General features: G+C 39.6%; 1 protein-coding gene across 1 annotated transcript in view; it reads right to left on the reverse strand.

Moving 5' to 3' along the window:
* Window positions 1-24,837, reverse strand: part of TDRD7 (tudor domain containing 7) — a 153,834-nt gene extending 128,997 nt beyond the window's left edge. The window contains exon 1 of the mRNA XM_036741502.1: window positions 24,686-24,837. The gene's annotated coding sequence lies outside the window, so the exon portion shown is untranslated. The remainder of the gene's footprint in view (window positions 1-24,685) is intronic.
* Window positions 24,838-27,684: the final 2,847 nt, after the last annotated feature.

Consider the following 27,684-nt stretch of genomic DNA (forward strand, 5'->3'; position numbering starts at 1 on the left):
AATTGGGGAATGACCTGTATTCTTATAAATTTGACTCAGTTCTCTATATATTTCAGAAATGAGGCATTTATCAGAGATAACTTCTGTAAAAAAATTTTCCCATCTTTCTGCTTTACTTATATGATCTTGGCCGTTAATTACTTTTATTGGTGCAAAAACTTTTAAATTTAATATAATCAAAATTATCCATTTTACATCTTGTAATGCTCTCTACCTTTTGTTTAGTCATAAATTCTTCCCTTATTCATAGATCTGCTTATGGTATTCTCCCTTTATGTCCAAATCATATACTCATTTCGACCTTTTCTCGGTATGTGGTGTGAACTATTGGTCTAGCTTCTACCATACTGTTTTCCAGTTTTCCCAGCAAGTTTCGTCAAATAGTGAGTTTTTGTCCCAAAAGTTGGGGTCCTTGGGTTTATCAAACTCTAGATTAGTACTATGGTCATTTACCACTGAGATCTGTGTACCTAATCCATTCTACTGATCTACCACTCTATTTCTTAGCCAGTAGCAGATTGTTTTGAAGATTACTGCTTTATAATATAGTCTGAGATCTGGTATGGCTAGGCCACCTTCCTTCACTTTTTTTAATATTAAGTCCCTTGATATTCTTGACCTTTTTGTTGTTCTGAGTGAATTTTTTTTGGTTATTTTTTCTATAAAATCATTTTTTGATAGTTTGGTATGGCACTGAATAAATTTAGATAGGATTGTCATTTTTATTACATTGGCTCAGCGTACCCATGAGCAATTAATGTTTTTTCCAATTGTTCAGATCTGACTTTTTATTTGCATGAAATGTTTGTAATTGTGTTCATATAGTTCCTATGTTTGTCTTGGAAGGCAGACTCCCAAGTATTTTGTATTCTTTGTTGTTATTTTGAATGGAATTTCTTCTTTTAGTTCTTGCTGCTGGGTTTTGTTGGTAGTTTATAGAAATGCTAATGATTTATGTGGGTTTATTTTATATCCTGTAACTTTGCTAAAATTGTTAATTATTTAAACTATAGTTTTTCAGCTGATTCTCTAAGTATATTATATCATCTTTAAAGACTGCTAAGTTTTGTTTCCTCAATGCCTATTCTACTTCCTTCTATTTCCTTTTCTTCTCTTATTGCTATAGCTAGAATTTTTAGTACAATATCGAATAATAGTGGTGATAATGGACATCCTTGTTTCACCCCTGATCTTACTGGGAAGGCTTCTAGCTTATCCTCATTACAGATAATACTTGCTGATGGTTTTTAGATAGATATTATTTATCATATCAAGGAAAGCTACATTTATTCCTATTCTTTCTAGTGTTTTTAATAGGAATGGGTATTGTGTTTTGTCAAAAGCTTTTTCTGCATCTACTAAGATAATCATATGATTTCTGTTGGTTTTGTTATTAATATGGTCAATTATGCTAATAGTTTTCCTAATATTGAACCAGTCCTCCATTGCTGTTACAAATCCCACCTGGTCATAGTGTATGATCTTTGTGAAGTATTGCTGTACTCTCTTTGCCAGTGTTTTATTTAAAATTCTTGCAACAATATTCATTAGGGAAATTGGTCTACAATTTTCTTTCTCTGTTTTGCTCTTCCTGGTTTAGCACCACATTTGTGCTGCACAAGGAATCTCGAAGGACTCCTTCTTTACCTGTTTTTCCAAACAGTATATATCCTACTGGAATTAACTGTTCTTTAAATGTCTGGTAGAATTCATTTGTGAATACACCTTGTCCTGGGAATTTTCTTTTAGAAAGCTCACTGATGGCTTGTTCAATTTCTTTTTTTCCTAAGGACGGGTTATTTAAGTATTTTATTTTCTCTTCTGTTAATCTGGGCAATTTATATTTTTGTAAATATTTATCCATTTCACTTAGATTTACTGCCATAAAACTGGGCAAAGTAGCTCCCAATAATTGCTTTAATTTCATTTTTGATACTAGTAATTTGTTTTTCTTCTTTCTTTAAAAAAAAAATCAAATTAACCAATGGTTTATCTATTTTGCCCACTCTTCCCCATAAAACCAGCTCCCAGTTTTATTAGTTCAATGGTTTTCTTATTTTCAATTTTATTAAACTCTCCTTTGATTTTTCAGGATATCCAATTTGGTAATTAACTGAGTAATTTTAATTTGTTCTTTTTCTAGTTTTTTTAGTTGCATGTCCAATCCATTGATCTGCTCTTTCTCTATTTTATTGATACAAACACTTAGAAATATAAATGTTCACCTAGGTACTGTTTTGGCTGAATGTCATGAATTTTGGTATGTTATCTCATTCTTTAATGAAATTACTGATTGTTTCTATCATTTGTTCTTCAACCCACTTATTCTTTAGGATTCAATTATGTGGTTTCCAATTAATTTTTAATCTATGTTTCCACAGCCCTTTATTGAATGTAATTTTTATTGCATTATGATAGGATGTTTTTCAAGGCTGATATCATAGAGGACAGCTACAGCCTTGGGAAAAATATGTGTGGGAGTAGGCTGCGTCTATATAGACAAATGACCTGACCCTACGTGGAAGTTGTAATTTTTAAAATGAGATAAATAAAAGGCCCTTTCTCCAGTTAGGTATAGCTATTTAATATGCAGCAGCTTTTACCTAGAGCCACATGCTAGACACTACGAAAGAGGAAATGGAGAGCAGTTAAAGTGTAGCTTAGATCTTAACATCTTTTGCTTTCTAGGAAGCTTACACTTTAGCTGCCGATGAGACATGTGTTAATGAAAACTAAATTACAATTCAGGGCAGCTTTTAGTTAAAGAATAAAATCTTTATTTAGAAATGATAGTGTAGAGAACGACATGGCCTGAAATAGTCAGGAAAATTTCATGTAAGAGATGAGGCTTGTGGGGCTTAACAGATGGGCAAATGTCAAATAAATCACAAGAAAAAAGGATGTCATATGGGGCAAGCAGCATGAGCTTGGAATGGAGGAACAAGTGTGAAATGTTCAAAGAGGGAGTAGAGGGCAGTAGATGGCAGGATATAATTTAGGGAGTGATAAGAATGTTACTCCCAGGGTACTCAGGCCTTCCTGATTCTGGGCAGCTAGGTGGCACAAAAGATAGAGCACTGGGCCTAGGGTCATGAAGACCTGAGTTCAAATTTGACCTCAGACATATTACTAGCTGTGTGATCCTGGGCAAGTCATTTAACCCTATTTGTCTCTGTTTTCTCATCTGCACATGAGCTGGAGAAGGAAATGGCAAACCACTCCAGTACCTTTGCCATGAAAACCAAAGAGTCGGACATGAGTGAAAGGGCTAAACAACTTTTAACTTCAGTGCTCTGTACTGCGCTGTACTGCGTGAATGACGGAGAAGGCTTAAAAGGTGACCTATTAACATAGCCAACCTGAGGGCCTGGGAGAAGAGCGATCTTACTGATGCTAAAAGAGAAACTTGCACAGATCAACACAAAAGGCCGAATGTAGGTATAAGCTTTATATGTAAGTATCCTGTAGATCTCAGAAAAGATGTCACACTGGAGTAGGTCTGGGTAGAAGAGTCTGTGCCTTGGGGTGAGGGATGGAACACAGCACTCATCTTTACACAAAGGCTGGATGAACACTGGTCAGCATGTTGTAAAGAGGATTCCTGTCCAGGTATAGATTGGACTAAATATCCTCTGAAGTCTTTCATCACTGTACAAAGGAAAGAGTGCTGATCTCACCCAGCCCTTTCAATACACTGACGAGGAAACTAAGGCTACGAGAAGTTATGTGGGATGGTGGATAGAATGCCAGACTTTGCGTCAGAAGACCTAGGTTCGAATCCTGCCTCGGACACTTACTAGCTGGGGGACTCTGGGGATATCTGGGCAAATCATTTAATCTGTTTTAGACTCAGTTTCCTCATCTGTAAAATAAGTAATAGTATTTATCTCACAAAGTTATTGTGATCAACTTAGACAATCTATGTAAAGCACTCTGCAAAATTTAAAGTACTCGATATCAAAATGCTCGCTATCATCATCACCATCACCACTGTTCTCATTGCTACCATCCATCTTTAGCCAAGGCTACACAACTAGCTGGAAGAACTGGCTGAGAACCCACATTTTAAGAGGCCTAATCACGCACCTCTTTACGTTTTCAGCTAGGACAAAGTAGGTCCAAAGAATTTCCTAAATAGGCTCTATGTGGTGGAAACTTTTCAAGGGGACAGTATGGGGAAAAGTTCTCCTTAAGGGACCAAGAACAGGGTATTCTGAGGCAGACTGATGCATCATTGCTGGAGCTGTTAGTGTGCACACCCATTCTGGAAAGCAATGTGGAACTGTACAAAGCAGGTGGCGAAAATGTCCATATCCTTTTACCATAACTCAGAGAGGTAACTGAAAAACGGAAAGGTTCATCTACACAAAATACTTCTGGTTGCACTTTTTGTTATAGCTAAGAATGAGAAATAAAGTTAATGGCTTCTGATTGAGGAACAGCTAAACAAGCTGTGATAGATGAACATAATGTGGTACTATTTGTTGTTCAACTGTGTCCAGGTCTTCATGATCCCATGGACCATAGAACACAAGGCCCTTCTCTCCTCCACTCTCTCCCAAAGTCTGTACAAGTTCCTGTTACTTGTTTCCATGATACTATCCTTTTATCCTATCCTCTGACATCCCCTTCTCCGTTTGCCTTCAATCCTCCCCAACAGCACGGTCTTTTCCATTGAGTGCCATTTTCTCATTATGTGGCTGAAGTATTCAAGCTTCAGGAATATTACTATGCTTATGAAATTACAAGCATGACGAATCCAGAGAAGTGTTGACATACTTAAATGAACTCATGCGTACTAAGTGGAATGAGGAAACCAATATACACAATGATTTTAACAATGTAAACAGAAAGTACCATCAAACAACCGCTCAAATGAATGTTTGGAAATTATAAAGAATCAGATTGACCCTAAGGAAGAAACATGACAAGACATTTCCTCCCAACTCCTTTGCAGAGGTGGGGGGAGGGGTATACAAGAGCATTACACATAATGTTTTTTCAATATATTGAATGCTTTTGTTGATTTTTTTTCTTCTTTTTAAAAAAAATTCTTTGCCATAGAGATGGCTTTGTGGAAGCAGGGAGAGGAATTGATGGGGGCAGTTGATATTTTGGGCAATGTAAAAACAAAAGATAGTAATTAAAATAAATTTTTAAATAAAGAACATGATATGTACCCTTCAATCCTCATGCAGTAACCCCCTGAAAGGGTGCTTCTTTACTGCAGCATCCTCAGGAGGCCACTTAACGTACAAAACCAATTTATCATAGCTTGTGAAACTCTTCAGATACAAATTACTATTAGGTGAACTGTGGATGTATAATCTCTCACTATTCCAGTGGATTCGCTGTAATCCATTATATCAGTCTTAATAGCCTACTATCATAGATTTCAGTCCCTGGTCACTCCTATATCCCAGACATAATCCAGGAATTATTGAGTCTTTACAAGTCCAAAATTTTTCATTTCAAATCATTAGAACTCTCTTTTCCCCCAGATTCCTCCTGAAGTTAGGTCTTTTCAGTCTTAGTTCTCTAGGACTTACTCTCATTAGGGCTGGAGAGTAAGCATCTTGAGCAGTTAACAAGCCTCCTGGCTCTACTGTAATAGGAAGAGGAGGGGCCAGAATCAGGAGACTCTGCCACTGACTCACTGTATGACCTAACCACATCACTAAATCTTGCTCTATGCCTCAGCTTCTTCATCATTAAAATGAAAGCGTTAGTTTTCCAGTGCTATGAGAGTATTATATGATCCTGAACTCGAAGACATTTCCTTCAACTACTCTTTCCCAGTGCCAAGAAACAGGAATCTCAGACTTTCCCTTACTGTATCTCTCAGGCTAATAAGCAGTCTGTGGCAATCTTGTCTCATTCTGTCCACCTGAGTTCTGCTCCTATTCTATCTCTCTCTGGAAAGGGAGCGTAGAAATGGTGGAATGCATCTTCTTTTCCAAAAAATGGCTTGTTTTTAATTCTTCCCATCTTCTTCTGCCATTTCCTTCCTTTCACAAAGCTTAAGTTTCCTCATATACAGTCCTTGCAGACTTCCTCTCAACACTCCCTTCCCTCCCCCCCCCAACCCCCGCCCTGCACGTTTCAGGAAATAATGTCTACCAGGCACACAGCTCCTAAACTCATTGTCTTTTTAATATGAATACTATACATCTAAAAATCATACTGTATTTCATAATTCTACAGTAAGTCCTTTACAGCCTATCATAAGAAAGTGCTGTATAAATGGTACTTGTATCTGTCCAAACTTGTCTCCTTTAAGTACACCTCCAAAAGAAAGCGCAGTAAAATGAGCTACTCAAAAAAATGCAAACTTTAATTGTTTGAAGAAACAATGCATAAAACAAATAGAGAGAAGTATGGGAAGACATACAAACTGAGGCAAAAGCAGACACAAGAAAACAAGTCATTACAAGTGAGGTGTTATAGTGGATAAAATGCTGGACCTGGAGTTAGGGAGACAAGTTCAAATGTGGCTCGGACACGTACTAGCTGTATGACCCTAGGCAAGTCACTTAGCCCTGTTTGCCTCAGTTTCCTCATCTGTACAATGAGCTGGAAAAGGAAACGGCAAATCACTCCAGTATCTTTGCCAAAAAAAACCCAAATTGGGGTCATGAAAAGTAGGACACGACTATAAAAACAACTGAAAATATAAAGAATAATAACAATATAACAATGAAAATGGAATATTGTGGAATGATCACCACCGAGTATGGCCCCCAAGAAGAGATATAAAAGATACGACTTGCCCAGGGTCACACAGCTAGTAAGTGCCTGAGGCCACATTTGAACTCAGGAAGCGGAGTCTTCCTGACTGCCAGGCCCAGCACTCCATCCACAGCTGCCCCATTGCATATACTTTTTCGACATGGTGGTTAATTTTGCTGAACTATTAATTTTCCTCTTTTTATACTTTGCTATAAAGAACAGGTCTCTGCGAGGGGAAAACATTGAGAAACGTAGGAGATCTTAAAACCAAGATCTTTTTTTTTTTTAAAGAAAGGAGGCTCAGGTAAAGTGTTACGGACAGAAAAAAATACATGATTGCTTAGAAGTTTCCCTTTAAAAAAATTAAGCAAGTATTTTTTGTTCAGTTGTGTCCGACTTTTTGTGACCCTGTTGACCACACTATCTTCTTGGCAAAAATACTACAGTAGTCTTCCATTTCCATCTCCAGTGAATTAAGGCAAAAAGAGGTTAAGTGCCTTGCTCAGGGTCACAAGTGTCTGAGTCACATTTGAACTCAGGATCTTCCTGACTCCAGGTGCAGCACTCTATCCATTGAGGCACTTAGCTGCCTCCTAAGCAAACTGTTTGCTGAACAACCATAATGTGCCTTTTAACCCTGACCTCAAAAAGAATTCATAATCTGCTTAGAAGACAAATTTAATAACCCTGAAACAATCAGGATACCACAAGAGAGAACATAATTAAGGTACTAAATTACATAGCATACAGAAGTCATACAAAAGTGAGATCAAAGAAGGTGAGGAAGCCTAGATCAAAGAGGACAAGAAAGCCTATTTAAAGATGTTTACTTGAGGTGGGGAGGAAAGACAAACAAATATTTAGATGAAGGGTAGGAAAGTGGGGTATTTCAGGAGAAACAAAAGATGCAATAAGCTCAATATGTGGAAAGCAGAGAGTCCAACATGACTGGGGGTGGGGGTGGAGTGGGAGGGTGCCTGTTGGGAACAGTGGGAAATGCAGTTGGAGAAATAGGATCGGAGCAGTATTACTGTGGACTTGAGAGGGAGAAAGGGCCTATAGATAGAGAACTCAACTATGAAACTACTGTTATAATTTAGGTGCTAGCTAATTAGGGCCTATACTAGGATGATGGGATAAAATACTGACAGGACTTTTTAACAGCTTGTAAGCAGGTGGAAGAGAAGAGAGAAAGTGAAAAGTGAGTCCAGAATTTGAGTCAGCAGGATTGAGAGGGTGGTGTTTCTGGGGAATGCCTTTCTCTGCTCCCCATGCTATTCACTAACCAATCAGTGAGGCTCCAAGCCAAGCTCACTCAAGATTGATTTTGACTGGCGTAAGAGGATAAACGTAGCAAAAAGGGGAAGGGAAAACTGTCTTAAAATGAAGTCTTTCTAGTGAAACTGCTGGTGTCACATGACATGTGTCGGCCTCCTCTGCCCAGGCTCTCTCAGGTCCTACAGAATTGTTGACCATCTAATCATCTGACTCACTCTTGCCCTCAAAACTCCTTTGGCAATTCTATTCTCTATTTGCATGGACTTTGTACATCATTAACTCAACACTCTGGTATTTATTTTGATCTCCACTGCTCACCTGGCAAGCAAACGACACCTGAATAGCAGTATCCTTGCATTTTGTGTGTGCCCAGCCTCCTCATTGCAAGGATTCCACTGAATTCTTGTATTTTCCTCCCTCGCTATAGTGCAATAAGTGGTCCTGTCTGAGAGAGGCAGCAAAGTTTGGAGGGGAAAGGGGATGATGATCAGGTCAGTCTGGAGAACACTGAGTCTGAAATGGGCAAAACATCCCAAGAGTGACTAGTAACCGTTTAGAGACAGACGACTCAAACTCAAGTAGATAAATAACTGATAGGTTCTACTTTCAGCTTGGCCCTGGGCAGCTAGTTTGTTTGCATTTCCTTTTAATGCTCTGGTTTTCTACGCTACTGAAACCTTGATCTCTAACTTACAGGGGAAGGAGTGGTGGGAAGGGGGGATGAGGAAGGGAGGAACAGAGAGGGGCAGAGAGACAGACAAAGAGAGAGGAGAGAGACCTTCCCTGGCCCTATAGAGTTGGGGTTCTACTTTTTGTGTGTCCTGCCCCCCACTGGCAATCTAATGAAGCCTATGAAGCCTTTCTCAGAATAATGTTCTTAAATGCATAAAATAAAATACATAGAATTACAAAGGAAACTAATGATACTGAAATACAGTTATCAGGATATTTTTAAAACACAAGTTCAAGGACCAAAGGGTTAATAAGAAGACCTGCTATAGAGGGACATAAGGCATCCTTGTCCTGTAGACCTCTGATTATCAGGGACTGTCCTGGTAGTCATGACAGTCTCACAGGACACTAAGATCAAGAGCTCTAGCAAAATCTTGTCCAGCTCCAGATTTTCCTGACATCCAGGAAGCACCACCAAACCAGTAACTTTCCAAGCTGAACCTTAGCTCCATCCTCCAGTGGTTTATGCCAACACCTATAAACTTCTCCTCTGGATACTCTAAAAAGATACTGATGGGGTGCTTGTGCTTGGGCCCCAGCCCTAAGATCATGTCTCTGGAAGGCTCCCAATCTTTCAGGAGGCCCCTGACCTTTGAGAAAACTTTCCCTTGTTGCAGAACACATGTATGCCTGACTCTGTAATTCCCTTTATTGGAGCAGATACAGGGATGCTGACTCAAGGGCTCTCTTTTCATACCCGTTCCCCAATGTCCGTGACTGGCAGCAGAACAAAAACTGTCTTTTCTTCCTCAATGTCTGGTATCAACAAAGTTCTCTTTGCAGACTCCCTGTATTTTCTCATCCATAGATTACAGGGGCCTGCTCCCAGATCCCTCGGAAGTCCCTGGATTACTTAATTAGCTTCCTTGGCATTCTCTCCCCTTGTCCCCATTCTCACTAGCTTGCAGGTTCCCTGGGAACTTTGCCCGCTTTCCTAAAGCATTTTGATAAACTTTGCCACTGACTGAGATGGCTTCAGGGTGTGAATTCACTCCAGGCAACACCACCCTGACATTCCTGGTGTCCCAGTACCCTAAACCTCATCAATACTAATATCGTCAATACTCTCAACCTTAACCATACATAATTAACACAATACCAGGCTGCATTACTTCATCTATGCTTATCCAAGATTTCGGACACACAGAGCATACACCCTGTGTTTCAAAAGAGTGAGGAGTCAGCTTTGCCAGAATGGTTCAAATAACCCCTCCCAGTAGCTGGTGAGCCAACACACATATATCCTGGTCAAAGTATCTACTTTCTACCAAAGTATTCCAAGAAACTCTGCACACGAAAGTGTAAGATAAATAAAAGAAGTTTCTGGATTAAAAAAAAAAGCTTCAAGTATTCTCCTTGCTGTTCTTCTATGATCTCCAATGTGTGCTTACTGATTTTCCTCATTGATCCTGGTTGGTCATGCTCGTGTGGGACAAAAGACCACTGGCTCAAGTTTAAAAAAAAAAAAAAGATGTCTCGGTTTCTCAAGGTAGAAAAAAAAAACCAGAAGCTTTATTTGATCAAGTCTCGAGAAGTGGGCATCTCTCACTACCAGGGCGGAGATAGCAGTGAAGAGAGGCAAGGAGGAGAAGGCAAGCAAGGGGATATATATCCTTGTACAAACAATTCTAAGAAATCCCACCCCAGAGGCTGGACCCCTGTCCCCATTTGCGGGGACAGGTGGCCTCACAATCTAACCAGGAATAAGTTTTACCCAATACCAGCACAGAAACTACAGAATTACCTTATAGGGAAACTTTAATGCTAAGATGGCCATTTGTAAGTAGGCTAGGGGAGGGGGAGAGGGGAATATCACCTGATTTCCCCGAAATCATATGATTTACAGGAAAACGAAACTTAGGCCTGGTGAGGTTCATATCCTAACTAAATTTGTACTATCTCTATTTGAATATTGCCTTGCATGAGTGATTCATAGGGAAGCTTTCACAATCTTGTATTCCATTCACAGTTGAGGTGACATCTATAAATCTAAAGAAGAAGGGAGAGAAAGACATTCCTAAAGGCTAAATAATCAGATTCCCACAGACTCAAATTTATCCCATTTCCCTTTTCTCTAAATATTGATTCTCAAACATTTTAGATACAAATATATATACATATACCATGTGAAGTCTTCACACTTTATTCTCTCACTACCTCATACATGCTCACCTTAGTTTATTCTCAACCTCCACCTTGGTTTGCCTGGCTTCTAGTCCTGTAACCTCCATTCAACAATTCAACCTAATAAACATTTTAAAGTACTTTCGCTACACGCACTTCGGCCTGATACTGTTATCTGTTGGGAATGGGGTAGGGTTTCCTGAAACATGGAAAGCAGTTTCTTTTTATCAACCAGGAGAGATTTTTATCCTCAAGGGGCAAATTTTTCAGTAATCCTAAACCTTTTTCTGGTACACAGAGCACCATTCTAAAATCTTGGAAGGTGCAATTTACTAGAATCAATTGTATGATGGAGGTAGGGAAGGTTGCCTGTGTCAGGCAAGAACTCCAATGTTTTCCCTAACACATGTCTCTGTATTTCTCTACCTGCTTCTTATATATACGGAAATATTTTGCTTCTATCTTCCAGTGCTATCCCTACTCTGAGGGATATAAATGGAGCTATATTGCTTGCCACAGATTATATACATGCACACACACACACACACACACACACACACACACACACCTTAACATACAGCTATATTAATTTAATAAATAAGTACTGTGAGTTGGCATTCATATCTGGAACCCCAAGGGGGGGAGGAACAACAGTAAGTTACAAACAATGAACTGCAAGGAAAAACAATGCCTTCTCTAGGACTGTTGTCTCCTAACTTTAGAAGAAAAACCTAATGCGCTTGTCTGGAATTTCTTAGGGAGTTCTACCCTAATCTTCTGGTATGGATTCTCCAAATATTAACTGTTCTCTACCTTCTTTCACTCCTAAAACCAACCACACCTCTAATCAAAACCCTGCTATCTACCTCTCCACAAGGGTGATAAGACTCAAGGTGAAGAAAGAGACGTACATTGTCAGACACAGGTAAACTGGAAGTTTGTTTTGCTTGATTATGCCTATTAATTTTAATGTTTTTATTTCAATAAGGAAATGGAAGTACTAGGGAAAGGAAAGGCTGCTGAGTTGCCACCTCAAACGACATTCCTTGAAGCATTTTTTTAAAATACGCAGAAGAGAACATGAAGAGAGGTTGACCAGGGGAGCAAATGAATTTAGGAGCCCAGTGTCTGAAAACTCCAGAGACCCAAGCTACTACAGTAAGAACTCACAATTCAACAAAAACTGCTAGAAAAATGGGGGACTAGGTATAGAGAAGCATCTTATACCAAGATAAGGTCCAAATGGATACATAACTTAGACATTAAAAGTAACAAGACAAACAAATTAGAAGAATGGGGGTGGGGAATTACTTTTTGGGTCTATGAAAAGAGGAAGTGTTCACAACCGAACAAGATATAGAGAGAATAATACAAGATAAAATATGGGGGGGGGTGGGGGGGGGCAGAGAAGGTAAACAGGTTAATGAGTAAAAACTTCTTTGCAGAAGTTTTGATAAGGTATTATTTCCAAGGTATATAAGAAACTGATAAAAATCTCTAACAGTAAGAACCAATCCCTAATTGTTAGTCAAAGGATATAAACAGGCAGTTTTCAGAGGAAGAAATTAAAGCTATCAATGACCATACAAAAAAAAATGCTCCAAATCACTAAATTAGAGAAATACAAATTAAAGCAACTTTGAGGTTCTGTCTCACAACTACTGGATTAGCAAAAATGACCAAAAAAGAAAATGACAAATGTTGGAGAGGCTGCAGGGAAAAAAATGAGCACATTAATGTACTCTTGGTGGAGCTATGAACTGATCCAAGTATTCTAGGTCTACGTATGTCCCCAAAGTTACTAAACTGTACATGTGTGCCAGACACTATCACCTCTAGGCCTATACCCCAAAGACACCAAAGAAAGAAGAAAAGGCCTTATGTAAAAGAAAAAAAAAAACTATAGCAGCCCTTTTTGCTGTAGCAAGAACTGGAAACTGAGTGAGGTTCCCATCAATTGGGGAATGGCTGAACAACAAATTATGGTATATAAATGTAATGGAATATTACTGTGCCATAAGAAAGGATGAAGGGGTGGCTTAGGAGAAGCCTGGAAGAACTATACATGTATGTACTGAGGCAGAGTAAAGTGACCAGAACCAAGAGAGTAATTTTCACAATAACAACAATAAAGTTTGAAAGCCAACACAACATCCACTATTATCAACAGAACTAATGAAGCAGCATGCTGCCACCACCTGAGAGATGATGGACTCAGGGTATGGAAGGAGACATAATTTTTTGGATGCAGGCATTGTTTTGCTTGAGAGACAGAGAGAGAGAGAGAGAGAGAGAGAGAGAGAGAGAGAGAGAGAGAGAGAGTGTGTGTGTGTGTGTGTGTGTATAAAACTGCTCCCTCCTCATAGGAAAGAGGGAAAACTCATTCTTTGTTAATTACATAAAACAAAGTTTCTAAAAAAAAGATTAGGAAGGCCAGAAGGAAATGAAGGCAAGCAAAACAGTTTGGAAACTTATGTAACAGAAAGGTGATGGACTAACAGACATATTAGGACACATCTTTAGACACGGCTCATATAGGACTGTTTTGCTTGACTATGTTTGTGTATTGAGTCGGTTTTCTTCTTCTTTTTGCCACTGGGGGGTGGGAGGGGGGAGGAACTATGGGAAAGGAAAAAAAAATTGCTTGATAAGTTAAAAAAATTTAATTAATTAAAAAATTAATGTTGAATTTATCAAATGCTCAAAAGGAGAAACAAAGTGTACATAGCAAAGATTTGCAGTTTCACGTGTATTCTTTCTGTTGTTCAACTATGCATATGAACATGTTTATTTTATTCGTTGTTTATTAAGTTCAGGATTAAATTAGTGTTTTGGTTCCAGAGTTACTAATATCCAACACTCTGAATTTATCTATAGAAAAATTAAAATTTTAAGTTTCTAGATAGTCTCCCCCCAAAAAAAAACAATGAAAATCTTAATTTGAGAATTCTGACAACATTCTAAGAGAAAAGGTTTAATTTGATCCTGCAGAGTTAAAAAAAAAAACCAACAAAGTTTAATAAAGAAAAATCTCAACAGGAAGAGACAAAGATAATCACTTTAAAAATAACAAGTTATAAAGAAAAAAGAACACAGCATGAACACATAACTGACTTTTCTGATGGGGAGGAGAACCTGGATCTGTGATCTCAATGCTGTAGGAAAGCATTTCCTCTCTCAAAGTAGCTGAGCATCTTCTCAGCACCATTTCTTATTGACAGAACAGCTGAATGAACTCAAAGTTTAAGTGATTTGTCCAGCATTTCATAGCCCAGACTTTGTACTTGAACCCAGGTCTTCTAGATTGAGGCAGGCAATACAAGGTTCAGTTCCTTGTGGGTAAAAAGAGATCATAGATTCACAGATATGAAGCTTAAAGGGACCTTAGAGGGATTTAGAAGGACTCTTCAGTATTGGAAAGTGAAGCTTTCAGTGGGCTGACCCAGATTTTTCTTCTCTCTCCATTACTTTAGCTTTCAGTTAACACAGAACAACTCAAATTGGCATGGCACAATACAATGGTGAAAAGGGTAACAGCAATATTTCCTTTTTTGTTAAATAAATTTCAAACATTCAAAGGAGAGAATAAGCCCCTAGAAGATCTGCAACAGAGACTTCTGGCAAATATGGCCACATAAAAGCTTAAATCAGAACCTAGCTCCGCTAAGAAACTCCCTAGGGAAGATGAAAAAATGACTCCAGAAGAAGTAATGATGAATTAAACCAAAGGACAACATTAATAAGTTCCTCCACCCAGCCCAGCTCTGCACTATTTCCAAGGATAATAGCTGGGATCACTTCAATATATCCCTTTCAGATCTGCACAAATTTAACAAAAAGAAAATCAAGAAAAATGTTAAAGGCTTCAAATGAATTTCAGAAAAGTTAGAAATGATAAATCTCTAGTGACTTTTGAGTGGAAGAAACCAAAAGGAATATGCACATTCTCATCTATGCATGACATCTTGTACTAGGGTATAATAAACAAATGTAAAAAAGCAGAAATATTAAACACATCCTTTTACTGATCTCAATGAAATAAAAATAATAATAAAGGATTCAAACAACAAATGAAGACGAGGCAATATAAGAGACAAAGAACAAATCACGTAAGTAACAGATAATTTTTGTCAAAAGAAATAAAAACAATATGACAATACACCAGAATCTTCAGGATGCAGCCAAAGAGATTCTTAAAGGAAAATTTATATCTCTAAATATTTTCATCAAAGGTGGTGATGGGGGTTTGGGGGGGGGGACCGACAATGAACTGCATATGCAGCTAAAAAAAATCTGGCAGAACAAAAAAAAATCAAAAACCCATAATTTAAAATTCTGAAACTCAAAGATATAAAAATAAATCTGAAAATGAAAAATCTATTAAATTGATAAATAAAACTAGTAACAGTTTTTTAAAAAACAGACAACTATTTTTTAAGAGGAAAACCAGATCATCAATATCAAAAATGACAGAGAATTCACAACATATGAAGGAATAAAGAAAATTACTGTAAACTACTTTGTCTAATTATATACTAACGAACTTAGTAACAACTGAAATGGATCAATATTTACAAAAATATAAAATAACCCTTTCTCAGAAAAAAAAAATAAAGCAACTCCCAACAATTCTCTCTTCCCCCTGCCAAAAAATAGCCAAAGCAAACACAATGAGAAAGATTTGCAAGAGAATTCCATCGAACGCTCAAAGAACAATTAACTCTAATATTACATAAATCACTTAGGAGAAAAAGAAAGAAAATTGCCTATCAAACTCTTTCAATGAGATAAATATGGTCTTCATACCAGGGAGAGATAAAAAGAAATCTTTGACCAATAGATCTAATCAATAGCAACACAAATGTGTTGAATAAAATATTAGCAGAAAGGATATAGCAATGTAAGATGATTACATACTTTGACAAGGTTGTATTTGGAAATATAAGTTGGAAAACTTAGGAAAAACCAAATTAGGAAAACTAAAAGAGCATATTAATAACAAAAACAATAAAAACCACATTTATATCAATAGATACAGATATATAAGGTTGGAAATATAAGTTGGAAAACTTAGGAAAAACCAAATTAGGAAAACTAAAAGAGCATATTAATAACAAAAACAATAAAAACCACATTTATATCAATAGATACAGAAAAGGATTTTCAAAAAATATAATACTAGTGACTTTCTTCTGTAGATTATTTCAATAGCTAGCTTGTTTGTACCTAGATGTAAATTGTTTCATTAAATTATGTGCTCCTTGAAAGCAGGGACTGTCTTTTACCTTTCAGGGATTAACACAGCACCTGATACATAGCAGGCACCTAATAAATGTTTGCTGACTGATTTATATTAAATATGTTTAAAAGTATAGGAATAAATGGACCTTGACAGGACAAACAGTATGTACTTAGAAAAGAGATTGCATGAAATGCTAGAAGACTTGCCAGTGAGTTTAAGGACAAAGCAAAAATATTCACTATCACCATTAAAATTTAGTAATAGTTCTAGAAATATTAGTTATAGTAATAAGGCAAGATTTTTTAAAATGAGGAAATAAACATAGGCAAAAAACACACTGATCACTTTTTTGCAGATATGAAGGTTTAAGGAACTCAAAGAGTCAACTAAAAATTAACTGAAACTGTAACTTCAACCAAGTAACAGGATACAAAATATAATAATAAAAAAAATCTCTACCTATCAGCCCATATGTTGTCAACAAAATCCAGCAGGAACAGAGAAAAAAATTCCACTTAAAGTAACTAGAGACTGCACAAAAGTCCACCTACCAAGACACACTAAACAAATTAAATGAATGTAATTATGTAATGGGAAATAAATACCTGGAAAGACATTAACTTCCCACGGTAGGGTTGTGCCCACAGAATAGAAATGATAATATTATATATACTGATTTACAAATTCAGTGCCATACCTAAATACTAAAGTATTTTTTATAGAACTAGACAAACTTTATTTGGAAGAAGAAAAGATCCAGAACTGTGAGGGAAACAATGAAAAAAACAGAAATAAGGAGGCCCCAGCTGAACTAGATCTCAAAATATACTTCAAAGCAGTCATCATCAAAAGTATTTGTTATTGGTTAGAAAACAGAAAAACTTGTCACAAAATCATACATTTTGAACTGTAAGGAACCTTTAAGATTCATCTAACTACCCCCTCTAAACCCCGTATTTTACAGATGAAAAGACACAACTTGAGAGAGGTTAAGGGATCAGTGGAACAGATTATATAAACAAGACCCAGAAGCAAATGAGCATAATAAACTCAAGGACACCAAATACCAGGGCAAGGACTCCCTACAGGAAAAAAAAAAACTGCTAGGAAAACTGAAAAGCAATCTGGAAGAAACTAGGATAATGTCTCACAATAAGCTCCAAATAGATATAAGATCTAAATATAAAGGATCATATTAAACAAATTTCAGGAGAAAGGAGATACTTTTCATACTACCGTGAGACAGTTCATGATCAAACAGGAGAAAGAGATAGTATTTTTCATGGAAAATTTTGACGACACAAAATTGAAAATATGTGGTAGTGAGCAAAATATTAGACTTGGGAGTCAGAATAAGCTGGGTTTGAATCTCACTTCAGCTACTTACTGTTTTATTAGGGTCAAATCACTTAACACCTCTGACTCTGAATTTCCTCATCTGTAAAATAAGGGAATTGGACTTGATGCCTTCTAAGGTCCCTTCCAGCTCTAAATCTATATTCTTATGAAAAGGTTTTGCACAAACAAAACCAATGCAGAATCGGAAGAGAAGCAGTTAACTGGGAAAAGTATCTTTATAGCAATTATCTCTAATAAAGGTCTGACATCCAAGATACATACTTAATTGACACAAATATAGGAAAGCGACACCCATACCCCAATAGATAAATTTGGTCAAAAAACAGTTTTTCCTAACAGACAAATTTTGGCCAAAGAATCAAAAACAAGCAACTTTTAAAAGAAATCCAAGCTATCATCAACCATATAAATATGCTTCAAATCTCTAATAAGAGAAAAGCATTAAGCCAAATCTAGGATGCTTCCTCATACGTATGGGGTTGGCAAAGATGACATAAGGAACAAGACAATTATTGGAGGGCAGGCACAACAATGGCCTGTGAATTGTCCAACCATTCTGGAAAGCAATTTGGAACAAGAGCTAAAAAGACACTATGCTGCACATACCCTTTCCCCCAGTGATACCTCTGAGACATAAATGCCAAAAAGTTCAAAGGGAAGGAAAAAAAACTATAAATACAAAAATATTTATAGAAACACTTTTTATTGTAGCAAAGAAGTGGAAACAAAGGAGTGTGCCCATCAACTGGGAGATGGCTTAAATGAGACAAAAAGTGACAAAAGAAATAACAAAAATGTCTGGGAAGACATTAATGATGAATAAATTGTTGAATTATGAAGTGATGCTGAGTGAAGGGAACAAAACTAGGAAGACAATTTATACATTAACAACAACACAGAGAAAAACAATACTGATTTTTCCCAGTCAACTGTGTCTCTTTTAATTCAACACTGATTCTGTTTCGTACAAAAGTTTTTCTAGTGATTTAATAGCTGGAAGGAACTAGAGGCCATCAAGTCCAACCCCTTCGATTCTATTCTAGTCATCAACTGCATAAGATCCTCTGCCCTTAAGAGCTATATGGAGTGAGGAGAGAGCTGCGTTTCCATCTCAACCCTGGCAGTTACTTGACTTGCTGTGTAATGATAAACAAGTTACTTAACCTTTCTAAACCTACATATTCACAGACAGTATGACTTACTTGACTAGAAGGAATCCAAAGACCTTGAGGTCCTCTCAAGTCCTGTCTTTAACACATACTAGTTGGGTAAGACTGCATAATCAAGTCACTATAACTCTCTTGTGCCTCTAAAACGTACCGTATTTCCCCATGTAGAAGATGCTCCCATGTATAAGACGCACCTTGATTTTGGGGCCCAAAATTTGAAAAAAAAAAATGTATTACATAAAATTATTGAACTCAAGTTTTATTCATCGGCTCATAGCTTTCAGGCATCTTTGGGGAAGTCTGTTGTTTCATGAACCTGAAGCACCAACTGTGTCCTCCTTTGAAATCAGTAACTTCTTTTTCATCAGCAATTCTTCTTGTCTCATGCTGAACCATCTTTGTGGACACAGGAATTCCGCTCGCCTTTGCTCTTCGATCCTTATCTTCAATTCCCTCTCTCAATCAGGCCATTTTGCTGACTTGCCTCTCATGGCCTTCTCCTACCATGGCATTTGCAGTAGGGTTTCCTCTTCCCGTTTCTCAGTTGCAGGAGGACCAACTTATGTCCAGCAGCACGATTTCCATTCACTTTTGCAAATTGGATCACTTTTTACTTGAATTCAGCACTGTACGAAAATCTTTTCTGAGCCATTTCTGGGCAGAACGTGGCAAATGTACCAGTAACAAATGTGAAACAATGAGCGCAAAGATAAGCCCGAAAAAGTAGGAAATGCAAGTGAAAAAATCTACAACAATAAGCGCAAAAACAAGTGCAAAAAAGCGGGAAATGCAAGTAAAAAAACCCACAACCCACTGTATAAGATGCACCCAGTTTTTAGACCCCAAATTTTTCAAAAAAGGGTGCGTCTTATACATGGGGAAATATGGTATACATTTGAGAACAAATGCCAACCTGCATTACTTTCTATTCCTATAGCCAACACCCTAATACAGTAATGGGCGCTAGGTGGCCAGTGCGGTGCCGGGCCTGAAGTCAGGAAGATGAGTCTTCTGGCCAGACACTTGCTGGGCAAGTCACTCAACCCTGTTTGCCTCTGTTTCCTCATCTGAAAAATGAGCTGGAGAAGGAAATGGCAGGAAATGGCAAACCACTCCAATATCTTTGCCAAGAAAACCCAAATGAGGTCACAAAGAATCGGACACAAGTAAAACGACTGAACAACAATAATACAGTAATATCTGGACTACCGTACTAGATTTCTAACAGGTGTTCCCAGGGTCTCTCTTTCCTCCAGCAATCCATCCATTGTAATTTTATATATAGTCACAAAGTCTTTATTTAACAATCTTGTGAGGAAGATGGTATTGGTATTATCCCCATTTTACAGGTGAGGAAATTGAGGCTCAGAGATGTTAACTGAAGTGGCTTAACCACAGTGGCACGAATAGCCTCAAGCCACGATTCAAACTCAAGGCTTTCTGACTGGACTTTGGTCCAGGGATCTTTTGCTACACTGCCCTCCTTTTCTGGAACTTCTCTATCACTGTTAAACCAGATCAGTAATGGATTCCAGCCAACAGAAATAAAAAAGAGCTATATAAATGGGCAGTTTCAATTTTAAGGTGCTATCACATTTGTACTCCCTGCCCCACAGGGCTGCTAGAACAGAAGTACTTTGTAAATCTTAAGGTGAGTCTTATTACTGTCTTAGACCAAGGGAAACATTATGAGCAATATACAGGCAATTAGGTTTAAGCTCATGGCCAGTGGCTGAAAGGACCTCAGGGGCTTTCTAGTCCAAACCTCTTATTTTACAGGAGAGGAAACTAAGACCTAAAGAGATTGACTCGTCCAAGGCCACACAGGTAAATGGCTGGGCAAGATTCAAACCCAGATCCTCTTACCCCTATCCAGAGCACTTTCTACTCCTCTAAAACAGGCAAATTTCTGGAGCAGTGATTTCCAAACTTTTTCCAATTAACATTTTTTAAACCATTCTAATTTACTTCTCTTTTTAAAGTAAAGTAAAAGTAATTTTAGTCACAAAGATTCTCAAAACTTTGCCAATCTGTTCTCCATCCCCAAGCATTTTACGGGGTAGGCAAAATGTAAAGTTAGTTGGGGGTGGATCAGTTTTCTGGGCAGACAGCAAGAAAAGAGGTGTAAAAGGGCTGAAATGTCTATCTACTTGAAGCCTCTTAAATTACTGGAAATTTACCAATTGTGAAGCTTGAGAACCTTGGGAGATAAAATCATATTTGACGTTCTGGTCTCACTATCTTGTCTACATTCTTTTCTCTTCCCTAACCTCCCTTCCTGAATAAAAGTCAAAAAGTCCGATGAGTCAAAGATAAGGTAGCTAACCAATCACTCCCATGTCCAGCTAAGAAACAAAAAATGAATCTTACTGATGGGTTGTATTACCTGGGTTTTAAAGATTTCATGTCGGTAACCCTCAGCAGTCAGAGGGCTTCTACAAGTGACCTTGCTCTGGTTTTTAAAACCTCACTCACTCCAATTTATTTTTCAAAGGTAAGCAGGGACTGGATGGGTTAAGGAATCTGAAAAATGCCCCAGAGAGAAAGGATTCTAAATATTGTAACATCTAATGCTCAAAAACTACTAAATATTGATATTTTACCACAGACTTTTAAAGGCACAATATTATATTTTCTGAAACAAGAATTTGGCTCTGATGTATGGATGGGATCATTCGTCTCATCAGCACCCTCCCAAACATCAATCACATTCGCCATTAATTATCCCAGAGCTCCCCACCTACCAATAAGTTAGGAAATTGCTTTCTGCTTAAGTAGAAGTGCAGTTATCGTTTCTGTTCAGCACAAACAAGACAGAGGCACTTGGTCCTATTACATTGAGGGAGAATTGAACTAGGGTGGAGGAGTCCAGATAAGAGATAATTGCTCCCTTCTTTACAAATGCTGGCCCCTGAAAATGAAATCTCACCCAATGATGCTGAGACTCCTTGTCTACAACAAGCTGCCTCTGGCTCCATAGCCCTGATATTCAAGTAGCAGGAAAATGGAAATCAACAACAGTTTGATGCGGGCATAAAGTCCAAAAATAGTCTGCCGGACTCTAAAATAAGTCAAACTCTGGCCTGCCAAGTTTCATACACCTGGATACAAAGTTTGAGAAAATTCTATTATTTGAAGTCCCTGGCATTTGAGTTCTCAAATAGCTCTCCAGCTGTTTACCTGGGTAGTCTGAAATTGAGCTATTATCTTAAGCACTAACTATTAAAAAGTGAAAAAGAATGAAAAGAAAAATGTTATTTTTTTTTAACCTAAAGACCCTTTCTCCCCATGACACAGTTGGAGTACTGCCAATTCAGTCTGGGACTAGCCTATGCCTCCCAGTACGCTTATAGCATCACATTGGTTACCATAGTCTACTACTGACTATTTCTCATTTGACTCAAGCAGCTCCTTATCAGCAGTGGATAGAGCGCTAGACCTAGAGTCACAAAGTTCTGGTTTTATACCCTGCCTCTAACATTTATTTACTAGTTGTGCGACCTGGGCAAATCACTTCACTGTTCCGAGCCTCAGTGACCTCATCTGTAAAATGAAAGAATTAGACAGATTAGATTGGCCTCTGAGGGCCCTTCCAGTTCCAATCTTTGGTCTATTTCCCCATATTAATTTTTTCATTTCATAAAACTGAATTATGAGTATCATTAAAACAAAGGGAGGAAGTGTGGTATCATGGCAAATGTCCTATATTGTAGAGTCACAAGACTTGAATTAGAGACTCAGCTCTGTTACTTAACTTTGGGCAAACTACAATCTCTTTAGGTTTCAGTTTCCTCATATGTAAAAAGAGAGGAATTAGACTAAACTCCCTCCCAGATCTAACATTTCTGTGTATCTGCCAATTGCAAAACTCATGTGTTGAGAGGCAGCATGGTGTTAAGAAAGGAATGATGGATTTGGAATCAGAAGACTTGAGTTCAAATCCCATCAAGGTCTGTCTGCCGTTTAACACTTGTGTCCCCAAACCACTACTTCTCTGGGTCTCAATTTCCTCAAAAGTAAGGAATGTGAAGGGGGTTGGAATAGATACCTTCTGAAGTTTCTTTGACCTATGAAGTCCCAGTTATTCTGCCTTTAGTTAAATAACTAAAGTTCTAGTTTTAGCACTTTTAGTTTCTAGTTGAGATGTAGTTATGGTAACATGTCCCACTTGAATATATTTCACCAGCAACTGATAGTTTCTTCCTCTGCTTTAATTTCTAGACCTAATATACTCCTACTCAATTTTTCCTGGTTGAAAACCTTAATAACTTCCTCATTAAATGAACTCCTTAAGAGGGGGGAAACTAACTAAAACACTTAGATAGTGATATTTAATTTGGATTTCTTTGAGATTTTTCATTTTTCTCATTTCTAGCTCCAAATTTTAAATGCAGTAATAACTGTGGGACTAACTACTACAATATATAATTAACTGTACAATAAATAGGTAAGTACTTTAATTTGTCTATTGCCAAGATATTGGAAATGCCACAGTTTAGTGGAAAGAGCACTGGCTGAGAATCTCAAAGCCTGACTGCCTCTAACCCTTTGTCAAGTCCCTATCTTGGAACCTCAAGTTTCCTCGTCTGTAAAATGAGGAACTAAAGGATCTCTCAGTTCTCTTCCAGCTCTAAAACTCTATGAAACAAAAACAAAAAAGTTAAACTGTTGTGACAATAGGACCTTCTGCCTAAAGATTTATGAACAGAGGCACTTCAAATACACAGTCACTGCTTAAACCAGTTTGTGAGTATTCGTTATAATTCACTAATTCGTCACATTCACTAAGTTACCAAGATACACTGGTTTATATGACACATAGAGAACTTTAAGATTTTAGTCTCAGGCCTCAAGAGACTTAAATTTTGCAGGATGAAAAACCCAACAAGCAATCCCTACAGCCAAATTCTAAAACTACCAACAAGCCCAACACAATACAGGAATCAGTGGAGTCTAAGAAGCGGAGAGGCCGTACAGGAGGGGATAAAAATCAATTCACTTCTTATCTGGTTCAATAAACATTCGCTAAATACCCCAAGAAGTACCAGGTTATATTGCATGGAGAACCTCTAGAGATTTAAAACTTAGGATGAGGGACCCAACAATGCAAGCAGCTGCTTTCAACGCGTACCAACAAACCCCAACACAAAAATTAGTGGGTCGAAGAGGGGGACAGGGAATAAAAATCAATTCACTTGTATCTGGTTCGAATCCTCCCTCTACTTAACTACTATCCTGACTCGAGGAAAGTCACTTCATGTGCCTGGCTATAAATGCATCAAGCGCTGACTTCGGCGCCAGCTACGGCTCTCATTTTCATACGCATTAGCGGAAGGTTAATGTTAGCATTAAAGGCGCTGTAAGATTTACAGCTCTTAATTATTACGTTCGCCACGCGCCACCTCCTCACCTGAACCTTCAGTAGTATGAAATCTGCATAGATTCGATATATTTCCTAAGTAGAGGCTATGCCAGGGGGCTACTGCTTCCCCCAATCAGACACAAGGCAGTAACTCCCCCCGCCCCCCTCGCTTCAGACCCAAGGCCGTAACACCTCACCCCACCCCCACCCGGCCCTAGCCCGCTGACAGTTTGTACCCAAGGACAATTTCGCAGCCCGGAGCCCCGAGGCCGGGGTGGGGGTGCGCCCGGGCAATTTAACTGAGCGTGGGAACCGCCCTCCGCAGGCCGAGGGAAGCGCGGGGGAGATGCGAGGATGGCAGGGAGACCGCGACGTCCAGTCCCCGAGGTGGACAGCTACTGAATGGGAGCCCTACCCTGGCCGGTCCGTAACCCCCTCCAGAGGTGGCAGCCCCGGGGGTGCCGTGGAGAGGTCTGGAGAGGGCGCGGGATCACCCTTAGCCCGAGTCCCAGCACGAGCCCGGGTCCGGTTCGGGGGCATCCCCAGCCCAAGAACCGAGCAGCCGAGACCCTGAACCCGGGAGCGCAGTGGGCGCCGCCCGCCCGGCGAGGCTGTGCCGGTATCCCTGGAGATGGTGGGGTTGGGGAGTGGGACGGCCACCGGCGGGCTGGGTCAGGGGCGGGTGCTTACCTGGCTCCGTGCGCTGGGGACCCTTCCCCGCGCCGGTGGTCAGCGCCGCCTCGGTCAGTCGCCACCACGGCCACGACTTTCAATTTCGATTTGCTCACAGCCGGCTCCCGGAGCTCGGAGGTGGCTCTTCAGCAGCTCTCTAACCCCGCCCCGGCCCGCCCAGACCCTTCCCCGGCCTACCTATGCTTTCCCCACCCCTCCCCACATCTCCGTTCCGTTCCGCCCCGCCCCCTTGCTTGCCCCGCCCCCACGAAGCGCGCCTGCGCACAACCGCCGCGGCGATCCGCCTCCCCTCCTTCCCGTCTTTTCCTGCTTAGAGCGCACGCGCGACTTTCTCCAGCCTTCCCGGCTCTCCTACCAGTCCCTCCTCCAACCAACTACCGAGGATGAGGCCGGGAGGGAGGAGCGCGGTAGGGAGGGGCGGTCGATTCGGCGGACTGGCCGGCCGACCCGGGATGGCCGAGGAGAGCAGGGAAACCGACGCCACCCAGCGGTTTCTGCGCGCGTCGTGGTCGCGACCTCCTCGCAACCGGAAAGAGGCTCGAGGGCGCTGGTCGCTGGAGTGAGTGGGAACCGGGCGGTTGTACCCTCGAGGTCCACGGGCAGGGCCCGCCCCGAGGGCCCCAGGCTGCGTGGCTCCAGGGTAGGCCCGGAGCCCGGAGGGCGGCGCGCGGAGTAGAACGCCGGGGGCGTAGAAGAGCCGAGTGCACGACCCTGTGCTGTCAGTCTGAGTCGGCTGTCTCTTCCGATTCTGCCTACACGGGCGCGCGCGGGCGCGCACACATACACTGTCTCTCTCTGTGTCTGTCTCTGTCTCTCAACAGTGTGAGTAGGTTTGTGTTATACGTATTCTGTATTTTATACATACTGTGCGATATGTATTATAGATTACCATTTATATATGTCCGCTGTGTAAAATGTATCATTAAATGCACGCTGTGGTATGTGTGTTATATACACACTAAAATGTGTTATGTTGTCCACACACTGATATATATTATATGTTAAATACACAGTGTAGTGTATATCACATATTATATAGACATTGTGAAATGTGTTCTATGTTAAAATATATATTACACAGTGTGCTGGGTTCGTCTATTATATGTACGTGTGTGAGATATGTATTCTGTATTACATGCACTGTGTATAATATGTATTCTGTATTTAAATACATGCTGTGTGGCTGTTGATCCGTCCATTTGGGGTTTTCTTGTTTTGTTTTTGGAGGAGGGAAGGCAGGGCAATTGGGGTTAAGTGACTTGCCAAAGGTCACACAGCTAGTGAATGTTTCAAGTGTCTGAGGCTGGATTTGAACTTATGCCCTCCACCTAGCTGCCCCACATTTGGGATTTTCTTGGCAAAGATAGTGTAGTGGTTTGCCATTCCCTTCTCCACCTCATTTTACAGATGAGGAAACTGAGGCAAACAGAGGTTAAGCCACTTGCCTAAGGTCACACAGCTAGTAAGCGTCTGAGGCTGCGTCTGAGCTCAGGTCCTCCTGACTTCAGGGCCAGCACTCCATCCACTGCCACCCAGCTGCCCCACACATTATATTGTGTGTATATTATATGTATATACCGTGTGAGATATGTATCATATATACACCCAATGTGTGATATGTTCTACGTATACATTGTGTATGATGTGTATTAAGCTGAGCCTTGAAAGAAGTCAGGGATTCCAAGAGGCAATGGAGGGACAACCCCGCAAAGGAGTAAAGGCGAGAGATGAAACACTGTGTGTTCAGAACAGCAGGTGGGCCAGCATTGCCATATGACAGAGCATGCAGGATGGGGAGAGCTGACCAGATAAGAGACTGGGTGGTGCAGTGGATAGAGTGCTAGAGTGCCTCAAGTCAGGAAGACTCATCTTTGTTCATCTCAGTTTCCTCATCTGTAAAAAGAAGAAGGAAGTGGCAAACCACTCCAGTATCTTTGCCAAGAAAACCCCAAATAGGGGAGCTCTCCAATGTCCGCCATCTCCAATCAGAGGCATGGAGGGGGCTCCCAGGGTGGGGCTGCTTGCTGACCGGGTGTGATTTTCAGAGTTGGTGTTATCTAGAAGGATGACAACTTTCCGGAGACCATAATGAAGTCTACAAGAGCAGCCACGTGGGAAATGTTGATAGAAAAAGGTAAAGGGAATTTTTTTTAAGACGACAGTTACCTACCTCTAAAGCAGAGGTTCTTAAACTTTTTTGTGCCATGGATCCTTTTGTCAAACTGGTGAAGCCTGTGGACGTCTCAAAGTAATGTTCTTAAATGTTCAGAATACATAGTATTACAAAGGAAAAGTTACCTTGAAATACAAGTTATCACATATTTTTACTCTAAAATAAGTTTGGCCTTTGGGCTTACTGGACCCAGACTGAGGCATCCATCCATCTTTTGGCTATATTTGCAGCTAGAGTCTTAGGAAGAAATAACCAACATTTAGGAGTCATGTCTTACACATTTAACCTACTTCAGATTAGCAAATGGCATAGCTAGAGGGAAGTGAAAAAAAACAAGGTGGTGGTTAAGGGTGTGGATAGGGAGATGGGCTTAGAAGGCATTCTAGGTAGGAGGAAAAATCTGTAAGCATGATATTATACTAAAACTGATTAGAATAGTGGGTTCATATCTAATATGTTAATTGGAAAATTAGTTTGTATTAATGGGCCAAGGCCAAATTATGGATGGCCTTAAAGTCATGTAGGATGATTTGGACTTGGTGTGGGAATCAACAGGGGGCCATTGTAGATTTTTTCATCCAAAAGTAGCGTTATAAAGTATCATTTAAAATAGATTAGTTGGGTGGAAGCGTGAAGAATATATGAGTACAAGAAAGAGAAAAAGTTAATGGAATCCATATTGGTCATCTAGGAAAATTCTGTAGTAATTCAGAGAAATTAAGGCTCTCGGCTAAGGATGGAATATCCTTACCAAAGGCTAATAAGGCAGGGAGAGGTGAAAACTACCTTAGTATAGCTGTCAAGCCATACAGTACCACTGAAA

Source organism: Trichosurus vulpecula, chromosome 1, assembly GCF_011100635.1.
Source record: "Trichosurus vulpecula isolate mTriVul1 chromosome 1, mTriVul1.pri, whole genome shotgun sequence".
Taxonomy (NCBI): Eukaryota; Metazoa; Chordata; class Mammalia; order Diprotodontia; family Phalangeridae; genus Trichosurus; species Trichosurus vulpecula.